At 48.4% G+C, this 12000-nt stretch overlaps 1 long non-coding RNA gene across 3 annotated transcripts in view; it reads right to left on the bottom strand.

The window, feature by feature from the left end:
- Nucleotides 1-11333: 11333 nt before the first annotated feature.
- The window catches only part of LOC134480706 (uncharacterized), a 6338-nt gene continuing 5671 nt past the window's right edge, over nucleotides 11334-12000 (bottom strand). The window contains exons 3-5 of one of the 3 annotated variants that reach the window (XR_010055426.1): nucleotides 11959-12000; nucleotides 11593-11712; nucleotides 11335-11479 (exon numbers count right to left, since the gene is read on the bottom strand). The exon at nucleotides 11959-12000 is cut by the window's right edge and continues 1311 nt beyond it. This is a non-coding gene — a long non-coding RNA (uncharacterized LOC134480706). Of the gene's footprint in view, nucleotides 11480-11581 lie in introns of those variants that run through there. The other 2 variants (XR_010055424.1, XR_010055425.1) reach the window with 2 other exon arrangements.

Below are 12000 nucleotides of genomic sequence, written 5' to 3'. Positions count from 1 at the left end.
GCAGTGCGAGAGTCCAGCAGCAGAGCCATGCTACAGCTATGGCCTACGAGTTGTCCTTCAGATAAGTTCAGGGAACAGGGGACCATCCAAAGCCCAGAAAAGTGGCGGTGATTTATATAAAGGTCAAATTGGGTCCTTATACTAAAACACACACACACACACACACACACACACACACACACACACACACACACACACACACTCCTATGAATGTATCAGAATCTGGGAAGATTGCCCAGTGGTTAAAGACAGTTACCGTACATGCATGAGGACCTGAGTTTGGGAATCCCAGCATCCCTGTAAAAAGCTGAGTGCGGCCACACAAGTGTTCGTAACCCTAGTGCTATAGGTGGGTGGATCACCCAGTTTGCTTGCTGTCTGCCTGGTTTCCTTCTCAAAGACCCTGCTTCTGTAATTAGGAGTAGAGTGACATAGTACAACATCCAAAGTCCTCTTTTTTTCTTTTTGGGTCTCAGCATGGGTGCGTCCATGAGTGCATGCACAGCTGGTTCATGCGATGCTGCTGACCTAACCTGGAGTTTCCTGCATGATTGGCAGGCACTCGACCACCTGAGCGAGCGGCGTAACCAGACCGCATGCTTGAAGCTTTAAATGAGGCACAGGAGTTCTGAGTTAAAAGAAAAGACGGATTTGAGTGTGGCGATTGCGTTTCCTCTCTTCAAGGCTAACCTGAATCAAATCATAGATGAGAGTGTGCTCACCACATGTATCCTAACAGGATTAGTGTTCGAGCATAGCAAGAGCCCTTTCTACCGTGGGAGGCCAAGTTCTTGTCTGAAGTGACTCAGACTTTTCCTTTTCTAAGCCTCTGACTTTGGGTGCAGCCATTGGAATGCTACCAGGGACTGTGTGTGCCATGTCCCCATAGAAGCTTTATGAGTATTCCGAGTTTCTGCCCATCGGCTTTCTCACCGATCTGCTGGGAGGGTACATCCTAAACAGAAACTGTCATTGCGTCTGGGCCCAGGAACTTGACTGATGTGCACCAAGGACCTGACTCCTTTCACCGCCTGGAGCACAAATGCAATTGGCTGGCAGACTTGACCACAAAACGGAGATGCTTATCGTTATAAACTACTGGCATTTTAGATTGTCTGTTACTGTAGTGAAATCACATCATGGAGAAATGAATGCCCAGAAGTAGGTATTGCTGCAACCGAAGTGTGGGATGCCTAGTTTTGGCTTTGGGGCCGAGGACCAGACAGCCGGTGATTTTTTTTTTTTTTTTTTTTTTTTTTTTTTTTTTTAGGAGGGCCTGTAAAAAGTGACAGTGCAATTGTGAAAGATTTGATAAAACTATCATTTAGAAGTAAGAAGGCAACACATTAAAATGAAATAAAGTGGTTGAATTTGTGGATTTGAGAGAAGAAGCTTTCGACAGAGTTGTTGTGAGGGTGAGCTGGTTGGGGCTAGCCTTGACAAAGGAGGCACCAAGAACCAGCACTTCTGCAAGCAGAACTGAGAGACAACCGAAAACCGAGAAAGGCTGGGTCACCCGGGGTTTAGAAATGTGATCTTCTCACCTTCAGGTTGTAAAATATCCTCAACAGAAAATATGTATCTTTAGCGCACAGAGTCAAAGTCATGGCCATTAATGCTCAGCCATTCTAGTGGCCAAGACTAAATCGTTCCGTTTACTAAGACCTCTGATGAGACTAAGGGGCTCTTGGGGGGGGCGTGTTAAATGCACTGTCATTTTTACAAAATACTACAATAGCAACCCACAAAAGATACAAAAAGGGCCTCCCATGGAACCTGTCAGACACCGTTGCTCATGAAAGGAGACCTGTCATAAAGCCTGATGCCATTCAGTGACTTGGAATTGCATCTAGAGAGTGTGGGCTTTTCATCAGATGGGGCAAAGTCTTGGCTCCAGTTTCTAAACCTCATCTGCTGTGTGGTGCTTGGTCCCAAAGCCAAAGCAAGGCATCTTATACCTTGGTTATAGCAATACCTATGTCTAGAAGTTCATTTTTACATAGTATGGTTTTACTATAGTAACGGGCAATGCAAAATACCAGTAGATTATAACGATAAGCATTTCCTTTTTGCCATCAAGTCTGCAGGCCAATTGCATCTGTGCTGCAGGCTGTGGATGGGGTCAGGTCCTTGCTGCAGGTTCTAGGCCTGGGCTGCAATGGCAGTTTCATGGATAGATCCTCCTCCAAGCTGAGTTGGTACAGTGTTTATCTAGCATGCTTGAAGTCCCGACTTTGATATTCAACACTCTGTAAACTGTACAGGCTTGTACCCATTTGTAATTCCAGCTCTCATCACTGGAGAAGTAGCATTTGAAGGTCAAAGTTCAAGGTCATTTTTGGCCACATAGAAAGTTTCAGACCAGCCTAATATATGTGATATTTTCATTAGCATCAAATCAAATCAAATCAAACATACGACAATAAACTACAAAAGATACAAAAAGGTCTTCACGTGGAGCCTGTCTTCATGGGAAGTTGCCGGTGGCATGTAGTGACTTGGGATTGCATCTAGAGAGAGTTGGCTTTTCTCCAGGTGGGGTGAAGCCTTGGCTCCAGATGCTTCAAAACTAACTTCCCAGAGAGGAACTTTCAGTTCCTGAAGATGCTGCCCCATTTGACCCAGTAAAATTGGCACTTCACCATGCCTTGAGCTTGACAGACAGGAATCAGCCAATGGTGCAGATAGGCAGGGTAGAAATACTCGGGAGCCTTGTGGCAATGAACAGGGGTGGATGTACACAGAAAAGGACACCTTCAGGGCCAAGAGACTGAACTACTGTTGAGGAGGGATTGCTTTGACCGGACAGCCTCCCAGTAGAAGCAAGAGCATGTACAGAGAACGCTTAGCTCTGATGTCAAATGTAGGTGAGAAAGGGGTCCTTAGATCTCAGCTCATTCTGTTCTAGTTTTCTACAGGAGTGAGTGGAGTCCAAATCTAGAGAGTGACAGTTGCCCATCAGGTGAGTCGTACAGCCCATTCCAGAGATCAAGGATCATCTCACACTTATCATTCTGGGACATACTATCTTTCCATTAGCTCATCCCCAAATCTACTTCCTCCACCACTCCTGCCCAGGTATTGCAATACACCCACACAAGCATTATCCCTTTGCCAGATGACGCCACTGGCTTCTCATCTAGACTCGTGCTTGTGTGTGTCTGGTTTTCCATTCTCTCTTGCTCTCCAAAATAATCCTTTTATCCTAAAATTCTGCCTTCTGCACAGTTGAAGGAGTAATCTTATTTTTTTAAAAAAAAGGAAAGAAAGAAAGAAAGAAAGTGAATTCAGTCTGCATCCTGACTGGACTTGTAATACACAGAATGAAATACAAGTCACCCCACCCCCGGCTCTTATAGCCGACTTCATGAGAGCTGGTCCCCACTGCCTTCTCAGACTTCATTCCTCATCGCTATCTCCCCCCACAGGCTTCAGAGTCTTTCTGCATCGACTTCTCTTTTGGAACATTCCAGGCAGATCCCTGTGGATAACAGATGCTGTCAGTGCCAGCTCGTGCCATTCAGCCATGCCCCCCATTTCATGTACATCCCATTGCTTTGAGCTACTGAAGACTGCTCGGCCCTCTGAGCAGGACCAGCCAGGAGTGCCAGAGAATCCCTCAAAATGGGAACGAGCTGGAGTGAAATCCTCCAGCCCCTCTTTCCTGGGCCGGGATGACTCAGGTTGGTGCCCACGGTGGGGCTGCCCACGTAACATCCCTGTCGAGGCGCGCCCATGGATTCTCTCATTCCTTCTCCTACAGCTCTCAAATGAACACTTTTGTGGACCTCTTTGCCTAAGAATCTTACTCGGGGCACGGCATAAGCCAAGACACATTAGGCCTTTATGCTTGCTATTCTTGTTGCCTAGACTATTCGGCTCCTCCATTTTCCTGGCTTCCCGTCATTCAGCTCAGATGTAAGCTCTTTAATCTCCCCCTCTAGACATATCTTTTTGCTCTGCTTCTCTCATTGACTCAGCCAATTGGAAATAATCTCATTTCTATATTAGCTTGCTTGGAAATTAGGGCTTCGCACAGGTGTAAGCTCTGAGGACAAGCGTCCATTGCGTCTGGGTCCCCAGCACATAGTGAGTATCCAGTAACTATCTTGCTGCCTTAATTAATGAGGGGTTCTTGCTGGGTGAGATGTCAGATTCTGCCTCAGGAGTGAGATTTATAGGAACCTCGAGAGTATCTGCATTTCTAATCAGCACAGCAATTGCCGGCGTGTAAATGGATAGTGTTTTGTGTTTTTGAGTGGCTGATTCTCTTTAGTGGGTTTAATCTGCCTCCAAGTACTTTAAAGTGCTCACAATTGCTCTGCTAATTACAAAGCCCGATAAACTCTCCATTAAGGCATATCTTCTAAGTACTTTCAACCGATAATACTGTTACCAGGAATTACATATGACTAAAGTAAGAGAAACACATTTATTTAATAACTGTCTTAAATTATTTTTGTTGATGTGCCTGAGTGAGAATGCCCAGGATGCAAGCACCTGTTCACTTACAGGTGAGACGCTGGCAGAGGTGAGCCCAGGTTAAACCTCATCTTATGATTCAGTCTTGACCTACCCTATGCCTACCTGGCATAGATCTGTTCCATCCTGGGACAAGTAGTCTTCTGTAGTTTCAGGGCTGTGGTGGGGAATAGGAGTTTACATAGTTACGAAGTCATGTCCAATCTGATGGGCTTCCCTGGCTGTTGGGGAAGAGCTTCATCTCCCAGCTACCCAGCTAAGCTTGGGTGTGCTTCTTTGCTCATGACTTTGGGTCAGGCTTTAATGTTTGTGGACCTGGGTTTCCTCATTTGTAAAGCCCATTCACAATAATGGTTTCGTGTATTGCTCAGAGGCTTAACGTTACAAACCAGTACAAAAGGGATCGAGGAAGCCACAAATCATCTGGGACATGTAAATGAGTCTGAGCCTTTCCTTCTTGCTTGGTCAGCCTTCTCTATTATGACTCTGAGGTTGTAACTCCTGAGCCCCATGAAACGAACCAAATATTGTGGAAGGGTACTAAAGGCATCCTTCCGAAACTGGCAGTGACATAGAACAGGCAGGATTTTCACACTAGGAGACTGTGTAGATGTGGAGAATGGCTGGAAGATGCTGTGTGTGTGTGTGTGTGTGTGTGTGTGTGTGTGTGTGTGTGTGTGTGTGTGTGTGATGGTCCAGCATATACATGTATGTCCTTAATCAATGTGTGCATGGGTGAGGTGATGTTCATGTGAGTGAGAAGGTTCTGAGCTTATGTATCTCAGTTTGTTTCAACCTAAAGTACAGTAGCTAAAGCTGCAGGCTCCGGATCCTTAACACAGTGAGCAGCTCTGGACAGAGCTCTGTGAGGCAAGGTGCTCAGAGACTAGCCAGGCAAGGAAGTGGTTAAATTATACTCTAAGGCTCGATGCATATCTGAAGAGGCTTTCAGAGAGGAGTGAGGGAAGGTGGGTAGAGATGGGCCCAGGGAAGAGGTAATTTTGGCAAGAGGTCGTTGGAAGACTGGCAGCTTGACAGGCTGAATCAGGGAAAAGACTTCCCTATTTGGGAGATTTCCATAGGCAGGAGTCTATGATAAGATCAAGGCATGTCTGGCAATAGGGTGGTGAATTCATCTAGGGTGTGTACAGGAGGTCACAGGTGGGATGGGATGTGGCTTAATTAGGATCCAGGTTTGTTCTCGGGGTAGCATGCAGAAGCAAGTTGGCTGAAAGGAGGACAGAACACCTCAGACCTAGCACTGACACAGAGCTTGCATTGGTGTCCACCTCCTCGGTGTCTACCTCAGTAACTGTGGATAGTTTTTCTGTGCCTCGCTTTCTTTGTCTGTAAAATGGGGCCTGAGAATGATACATTTCTGAGGCTGTTAGGAAGTTTGGGTAGGTTGACATTTGAGAAATGCCCGACCCTCAGGAAGCACTGTGTTAGCTATTGAACACTGAAATCACAGGTGCTCGAAGGACATCAAGAGTAAGGGCCATCTCATGGCCAGGGAGTATTCCTGGAAGGAGGTGAGCAAGAGGGCCAAGGGTGATGAGTGAGTGGGCAACACAATAACCAGAGGTCCCTGGATTTACCAACAAGGAAGTCAGGGGGATCAGTGGTCACTTCATTTTGGTGTCACAAAAGAGCCTAAGTCAGCATGTGGTACATTGAAAGAGATGAGAGTGTGGGCGGAATGGGTGTGGAAGGGAGAGGAAGGGAGTGGAAGAAAGTGGATTCTGAGAGGGAGTGGGAGGGGACAAAAGATAGTGGGAGGGGACTGAAGAGAGTGGGAGGGGCAGGGAGGTGAAACTATTTCAGTGGATTGGCTGGGAAGGGAGGCCAGGGAAGAGCAGTGGGAGCAGAAGCCGAACACTCAGTCTGTCCAGCCATGGTTCCTGCTGAGGGGCTTACTCTTCTGTCTTCCAGTTGGAATCCATCCCTTACAGATGAGGGCTTTGCTATAGTCCAAGTCAAGCACGACAGAGCTGAGACAGGAGCCAGGCTACCCATGTCTCCTTTTTTCTTGGGTGCTCGTACATCCATGGGCACAAGTGGATGAGTAAGAGGGTAAGAGACACTGGGAACCATCTTCCTACTTAACACACCTGAAAGACAAAGGACCATCCACCAATGGTGTCTCAGAAGAGGTGGCAGGGTGTGGGTAAAAACCCCTTCTGTTGGTGCCTAGCCTCTGCCAGGCTGGGTTTTCAGCATCCTAGATCATGATGTCAGATATAGGTGGGAGGTGACATTTTGGGCGGAGATGAACTTCAGATGAAAGAAGTGGGTAGGATAGAGCCAAGGCCAGCAGGATGGACACTGTGCTGCCCACAGCAGCTTTTCTCCACATTTCCTTCTCTGTCCTCTTAAGCTTGCCCACCTGGCAGAAGCTCTGGCCTTTTACTCTGCTGGTGGGAAGGAGCTCGGAGGGTATGATTCAAATGCCATGTGTGGGAAGTGAAATGCATCGCTCCCCACCCCCATTTCAGTTAGTAAATGTCTCGATGTCAAGGGCTTTGAAAGGATAAGATCACGATGGTGGGTTTTGGAACACCATCTCCCAAGACAGGAAGAGGGACATAGAATGCATGCATTCTAGGAAGTAACTTTCATTACTCCAAGGAAATGGATGCCACCCAATGGGAGGCAAATACAGGGCAGAAAAGCTTCATGATGCATAAGCTGCATGTCTTCAATGTCACTGCCTTGGAACGTTTCGGTCATTGTCATTTGGCACTGGATTCTGAAACACTCATCCCAGTTGGGGGCACAGGGTTGGTAAGATGCACAGGTTACAGACACAAATCATGGCTGTGTCTAAAGGGCAAAAGCCCTGAGCTGTGGTGCTCCCATGTGAACTTGGCCTTTGATTCTTGCCTGCTACTTGGGAAGTGTGACTTGTCTACCGAAGCTGAGACACAAGGTCCTGCAGACTCCAGATTGATTTTTGAGAACAGATATGGAGGTGCTGCAGGCAAGGTGAGCAGCACAAGATTAGATCGGACAGGAGTTCCAGCCTACAGCCAGGGCCTGTGCTAGAGGCCTTTGGAAGAACTCTCGCATCATTTGCTGGGCAGAGGCCCTGTTAACACAGCATGCTCAGGACAACACAGAGGTCTAGGCAGGTAAGCAGAACAGCAGGTGTTAGGGATTAGCAATCTGGATTAAAATGCAGTGATAGGGGCTGGGGATTGGGGTGAAGTTCAGTGGTAGAGTACTTGCCTAACATGTGCAAAGGCCCTGGGGTTGATTCCTAGCACCATGTCAAAACAAAACATTAAAATTCAGTGGGGGAGTCCATGTCCAGAACTCCCTGTGCCCCATCAGGATGGAGAGTGGAGCCCAAGGGACTGAGTGTGGGGCTCTGACCTGGCCAGTGATCCTGAAGACTGAGATTTCAGTGACGTTCTTGTGCCAGCTGAGTTCACTCCAGAGCTCAGTTGCCCAACCCTGGTGATAGCATTTCTCAAGGAATAAGCCAGAGCTGAGAGACCCTGACATGTGGGAGTCTTTCTTAGGACCCCTTGGAACACTGGGCATAGGACATATTGGGGAATGAGCTATGGGTTATGTCCTGTCCCAGTCTGCCCTTCCTGCTATCCCAGGGAGGGAAGGGACTTTCTCAAAGCTCATGGGCCTGTCCCCTCAACTAAAAGTGGCCTTGCTGGTTTGAGTGGGCACCCTGGTTTACTGCTGCCATTTCCTGTCCCCACAGTCCTGTTCTGAGGCTTGGACATGCTTATCATGTTCTCCCCATTCTCTGAAAAGGTGGACCCTACGTTCTAGCCTCCAGATGGCTGTGGGCATTCTATGGTACATTAGCACCCAGAGGGACCCATCCCACCCACCCCCTTTCTCTCTGTCAGTAGCCAGTCTCTGAAGACACCAACACAAAGTCATAACTCCTGAGGGGTTGAGAGGCTGAGCTACTGTTTGAGCTCTGTCACTGAGTCCTTGCGTCCCTGCTTTAATCTCCTTACCCGCACCATGGCTAAGTTGCTCAACTCTTCTTAGGACTCATCCTGGCCTATGAGAATGGGATCCAGAAGAAAAGAGGACTGGGGTGCTCCTGGAACTCAGTCTATATCCAGAGTAGGTGAAGCCCCAGAGACCCCTGAGTCCACAGGGACTTTGCAAGGGAATGCTTGCTGTGGTGGAGTCCACCCTAGTATCCAGCTCCCATGGCACCCTGGGGTTCCTGATGTTCTGGGTATTGCTGAGTTTGGGGCTGAGGTCTTCTTCCCAGGGAGTAGAGAGATCTATGCATCCAGTACCCAGGAGCAACCCTGTCAAGGGTCTTTGTCCTTTATCATTCTCAGAAAGGGAAGGGGCATGCCTAGAGACTCCCAGTATGGCTGTTAAAAGCTCTGGTCCCAATATGGCTGGCTTAGTGAGGACCTGGGGACAGGGGTCTTCCTTGCTGGGAGACTGAGAGAGCAATCGGATGCCAAGCTGGGGAGGATATAAGTGCCACCCTAGCGGCCCTGGATCCGGAATACTCAGGCAGCCAACAGGTTTCAATCCCTGTCTTTTGGGATTGAAAGCCTCTCCAATGGTCTTCTCCTGAGTTAAACTTCCGGGGTAAGAGTGGCTATGTAAGCTAACCTTCCTCTCCTTCCCCCTATTTCTTAGGAGGAAATCGAGGTTCATGAGAAGTGACTTGATTCTCACTTCTTTTTCTTCCTAGAGACCAGTCCTCCTTCATTCCCTGTGGAATGCTTTGAGCATCTCCCTTCGCAACCACCTTCTCTCCCGTTCTCTACCTTCAGCCTGGGCCTTTAAGTCTACCCAAGGCATGCCTTGTCCTGAGTAAACCATGGGTGACAGTCAGCAGGGACAAATGAGCCTTGTCAACATAATCTTGGGTAACCTGACTTGGGCCTTTCCCTATTCGTTTTTAGAGCCCGCCTCCACACTTGTGCCTTGACCTCACTGCTCCCATCTCCCTTGAGAACTTTGCCAGGCATTGTTCTGAGCACAGGCCTTCAATCCCGTACCAAGCCTATAAGCAGGGAGTATTCATGTATCCATTTAGAGAAGAGCTCAGAGCTTAACAAAGGAACCGGGACTGGCAGCCTACAGGTTGGCCCAGAACCTGCTCAAAACCACTGCCTACCATGGCAGCATCTCCTTTCTCCTCCCCTCTGGGCACATCCCACTTGCATCCTTCCAGGCCTGAGTGAAATACCACACTTCTACCTAAGGAGCCCTCAGCCTCTAGACTACACACTGATGACAGCCTGTGCCCAGCTGTTGTTTTGTGGGTGCTTGTTCCCCTAAATCTGGCCCTGGAGGGCAGAGCTGTGATATGATCCCTCAGTAATGGGGCAGGAACTGTTAAACAGCAGGTCTTTGGAAGACGCTTCCAGAGAATAGAGGAGCACCCCTACTAAACCATGGCTGTCACAGGGGCCCCACACGTGATATGTCGCCCACACAGAAATTGCAAGATCTCCAGCAGCGGAATGTTGTATAAACAGATGCCGTTTTGGAACCCGGCTCCTTATTTTGATTCCACAGCTGGCCACCTGTGTAACTCCTGCCTGCCTACTAAGGGTTGAGGCCTCAGTGGGTACAAAATTCTTTCTTCTTACCTTCAGTAGACACTGCATCCCACACGTGGATGGCAAAGAGAGGTCTGATTGGGATAGAAAGAATTCTGCTTGCTAGAGCTCCTGGATAGGGTAGGACATGGAGCCTCAGGGAGTCAAAACCTTCTCTTTTTGGTTCTCTCCAGGAGCTTGGGGTGGCACGGCCTGTGGTGAGTTGGTCGTGTGAAGCCAGGGGAAAGTTCTGAGGAGGAGGAGGAGGAGGAGGAGGAGGAGGAGGAGGAGGAGGAGGAGGAGGAGGAGGAGGAGGAGGAGGAGGAGACCTGATGCCTCAGGAGAAGAACCTCAGTGAGCAGGGCCATCACTTCACACTTTGTAAGTGGAGCCAACACATTTGTACTTCATCCTGGGCTTGGTTTTCAGGCTCAAAGCATATGAAAGGACCAGTGATAGTCACTATTGTGACAACCTCTGCCTGGCTATTGTCGTGAGAGACACTTCTGTGTCCTTTGTGCTGTAACTAAGCAGTAGACAGGAAAGGTCTGTAAAAGAACAAAAGAGCAAAGCAGCTAAAAAAAAAAAAAGACAAAACCCACAGGAACAGGAAGTAAAGAAGTCAGGGCTTGGGATTCTGTGGTTTGTGGGTGCTGGGCACCTTTACTGTGAATAGGCTCAGGCAACTGTGTCTAGGGCAGTTATGAAGGACCCAGAAGGACACTGTGACCATATCATTAAAGGACACATTACGAAGGACATCTGGGTGTCTGTAGATCAGGCTAGTAGGAAAAGAGACTGGGTAGTGGAGCCCTGTTTGGGAGACAGTGACATTTTTTGGCATCAACCATGAACTTCTCAGAGCAGTCCTAGATCTGGAGCAAAGGAGACCCAGTTTTAGGGGTAAAGACAGTGAAATTTGCAGTCCCCCCCCCCAAGTCCCCATGACACTGTCTCTCCTGGAGCACTTCCTGTACTTAAACCACACCTCCAAGATCTACCACCACATAATCTGGGAGTGTCCTGGAGATTCACTTGGTCCCCCAGGAGAGTCTTTCCTTTCCTTTTCTTTCCTTTTCTTTCCTTTCCTTTCCTTTCCTTTCCTTTCCTTTCCTTTCCTTTCCTTTCCTTTCCTCTCCTCTCCTCTCCTCTCCTCTCCCCTCCCCTCCCCTCCCCTCCCCTCCCCTCCCCTCCCCACCCCTCCCCTCCCCTCCCCTCCCCTCCCCTCCTCTCCCCTCCCCTTCCGTGTCCTGTCCTCTCCCATTGCAGGAAGCCCTCCCAACAACCCACAATTAGACTAAGGTTTAGGAAGTTTATTTCAACAGTAGTAGAGTTGTCCTAGATCCAAGAGGAAACACAGCTCAGGAAGCCTGTGTTACCTGCCCAAGGTGAAGTAGTAGCACTGAGATCTGTTGTGGCTGTGTCTGGCTCTAGTCACTGTCCTCTCCCTGAAGGAATGAACAGAGAATTTCACTCTAGACATGGACCAAGCCATCTCTGTGGTTCTACCATGCTCAACACATGCCAAGGAGCTGTCGATGACCTGCTGTGGAGAGATCACCTGATATATAACTCAGTAGAAGGTGGAAGGCAGGGCTGGGCCGAATGCTTCTGGACAGCATCTCAGGATGACTCCACCCTGGTTGCCAGCCACCTGGTCCCCATCCTCACTCAGTGGTCCCTAGAAAATGAAAGATGAGTGACAAGGGCTCCTAAGTACAAGCAACAGAAAGAAGGTTTGTTTGTGTGAAGGATAACAGTGCTTATCCTGGGGGCATTTTTGTTTGTCAATCCACCATCAATAATTTCTGCTTGCTACTTTCCCAATTCTCAATATACCATCAAGCCCAAGATTTCACTCTTTGTGAAAGTCACCCCCCCTCCTCTGCATGGTGAAGATGTTATCTCTTGGTGCATTGACAATCACCTGGAGTTTTCTTCTCACAAGTACAGGCACTTGAGTTTTGAT

This window comes from Rattus norvegicus, chromosome 10, assembly GCF_036323735.1.
Source record: "Rattus norvegicus strain BN/NHsdMcwi chromosome 10, GRCr8, whole genome shotgun sequence".
NCBI classification, from domain to species: domain Eukaryota; kingdom Metazoa; phylum Chordata; class Mammalia; order Rodentia; family Muridae; genus Rattus; species Rattus norvegicus.
The sequence above is the reverse complement of the archived record's forward strand: the minus strand, read 5'-3'. Positions and strand labels throughout refer to the sequence as shown.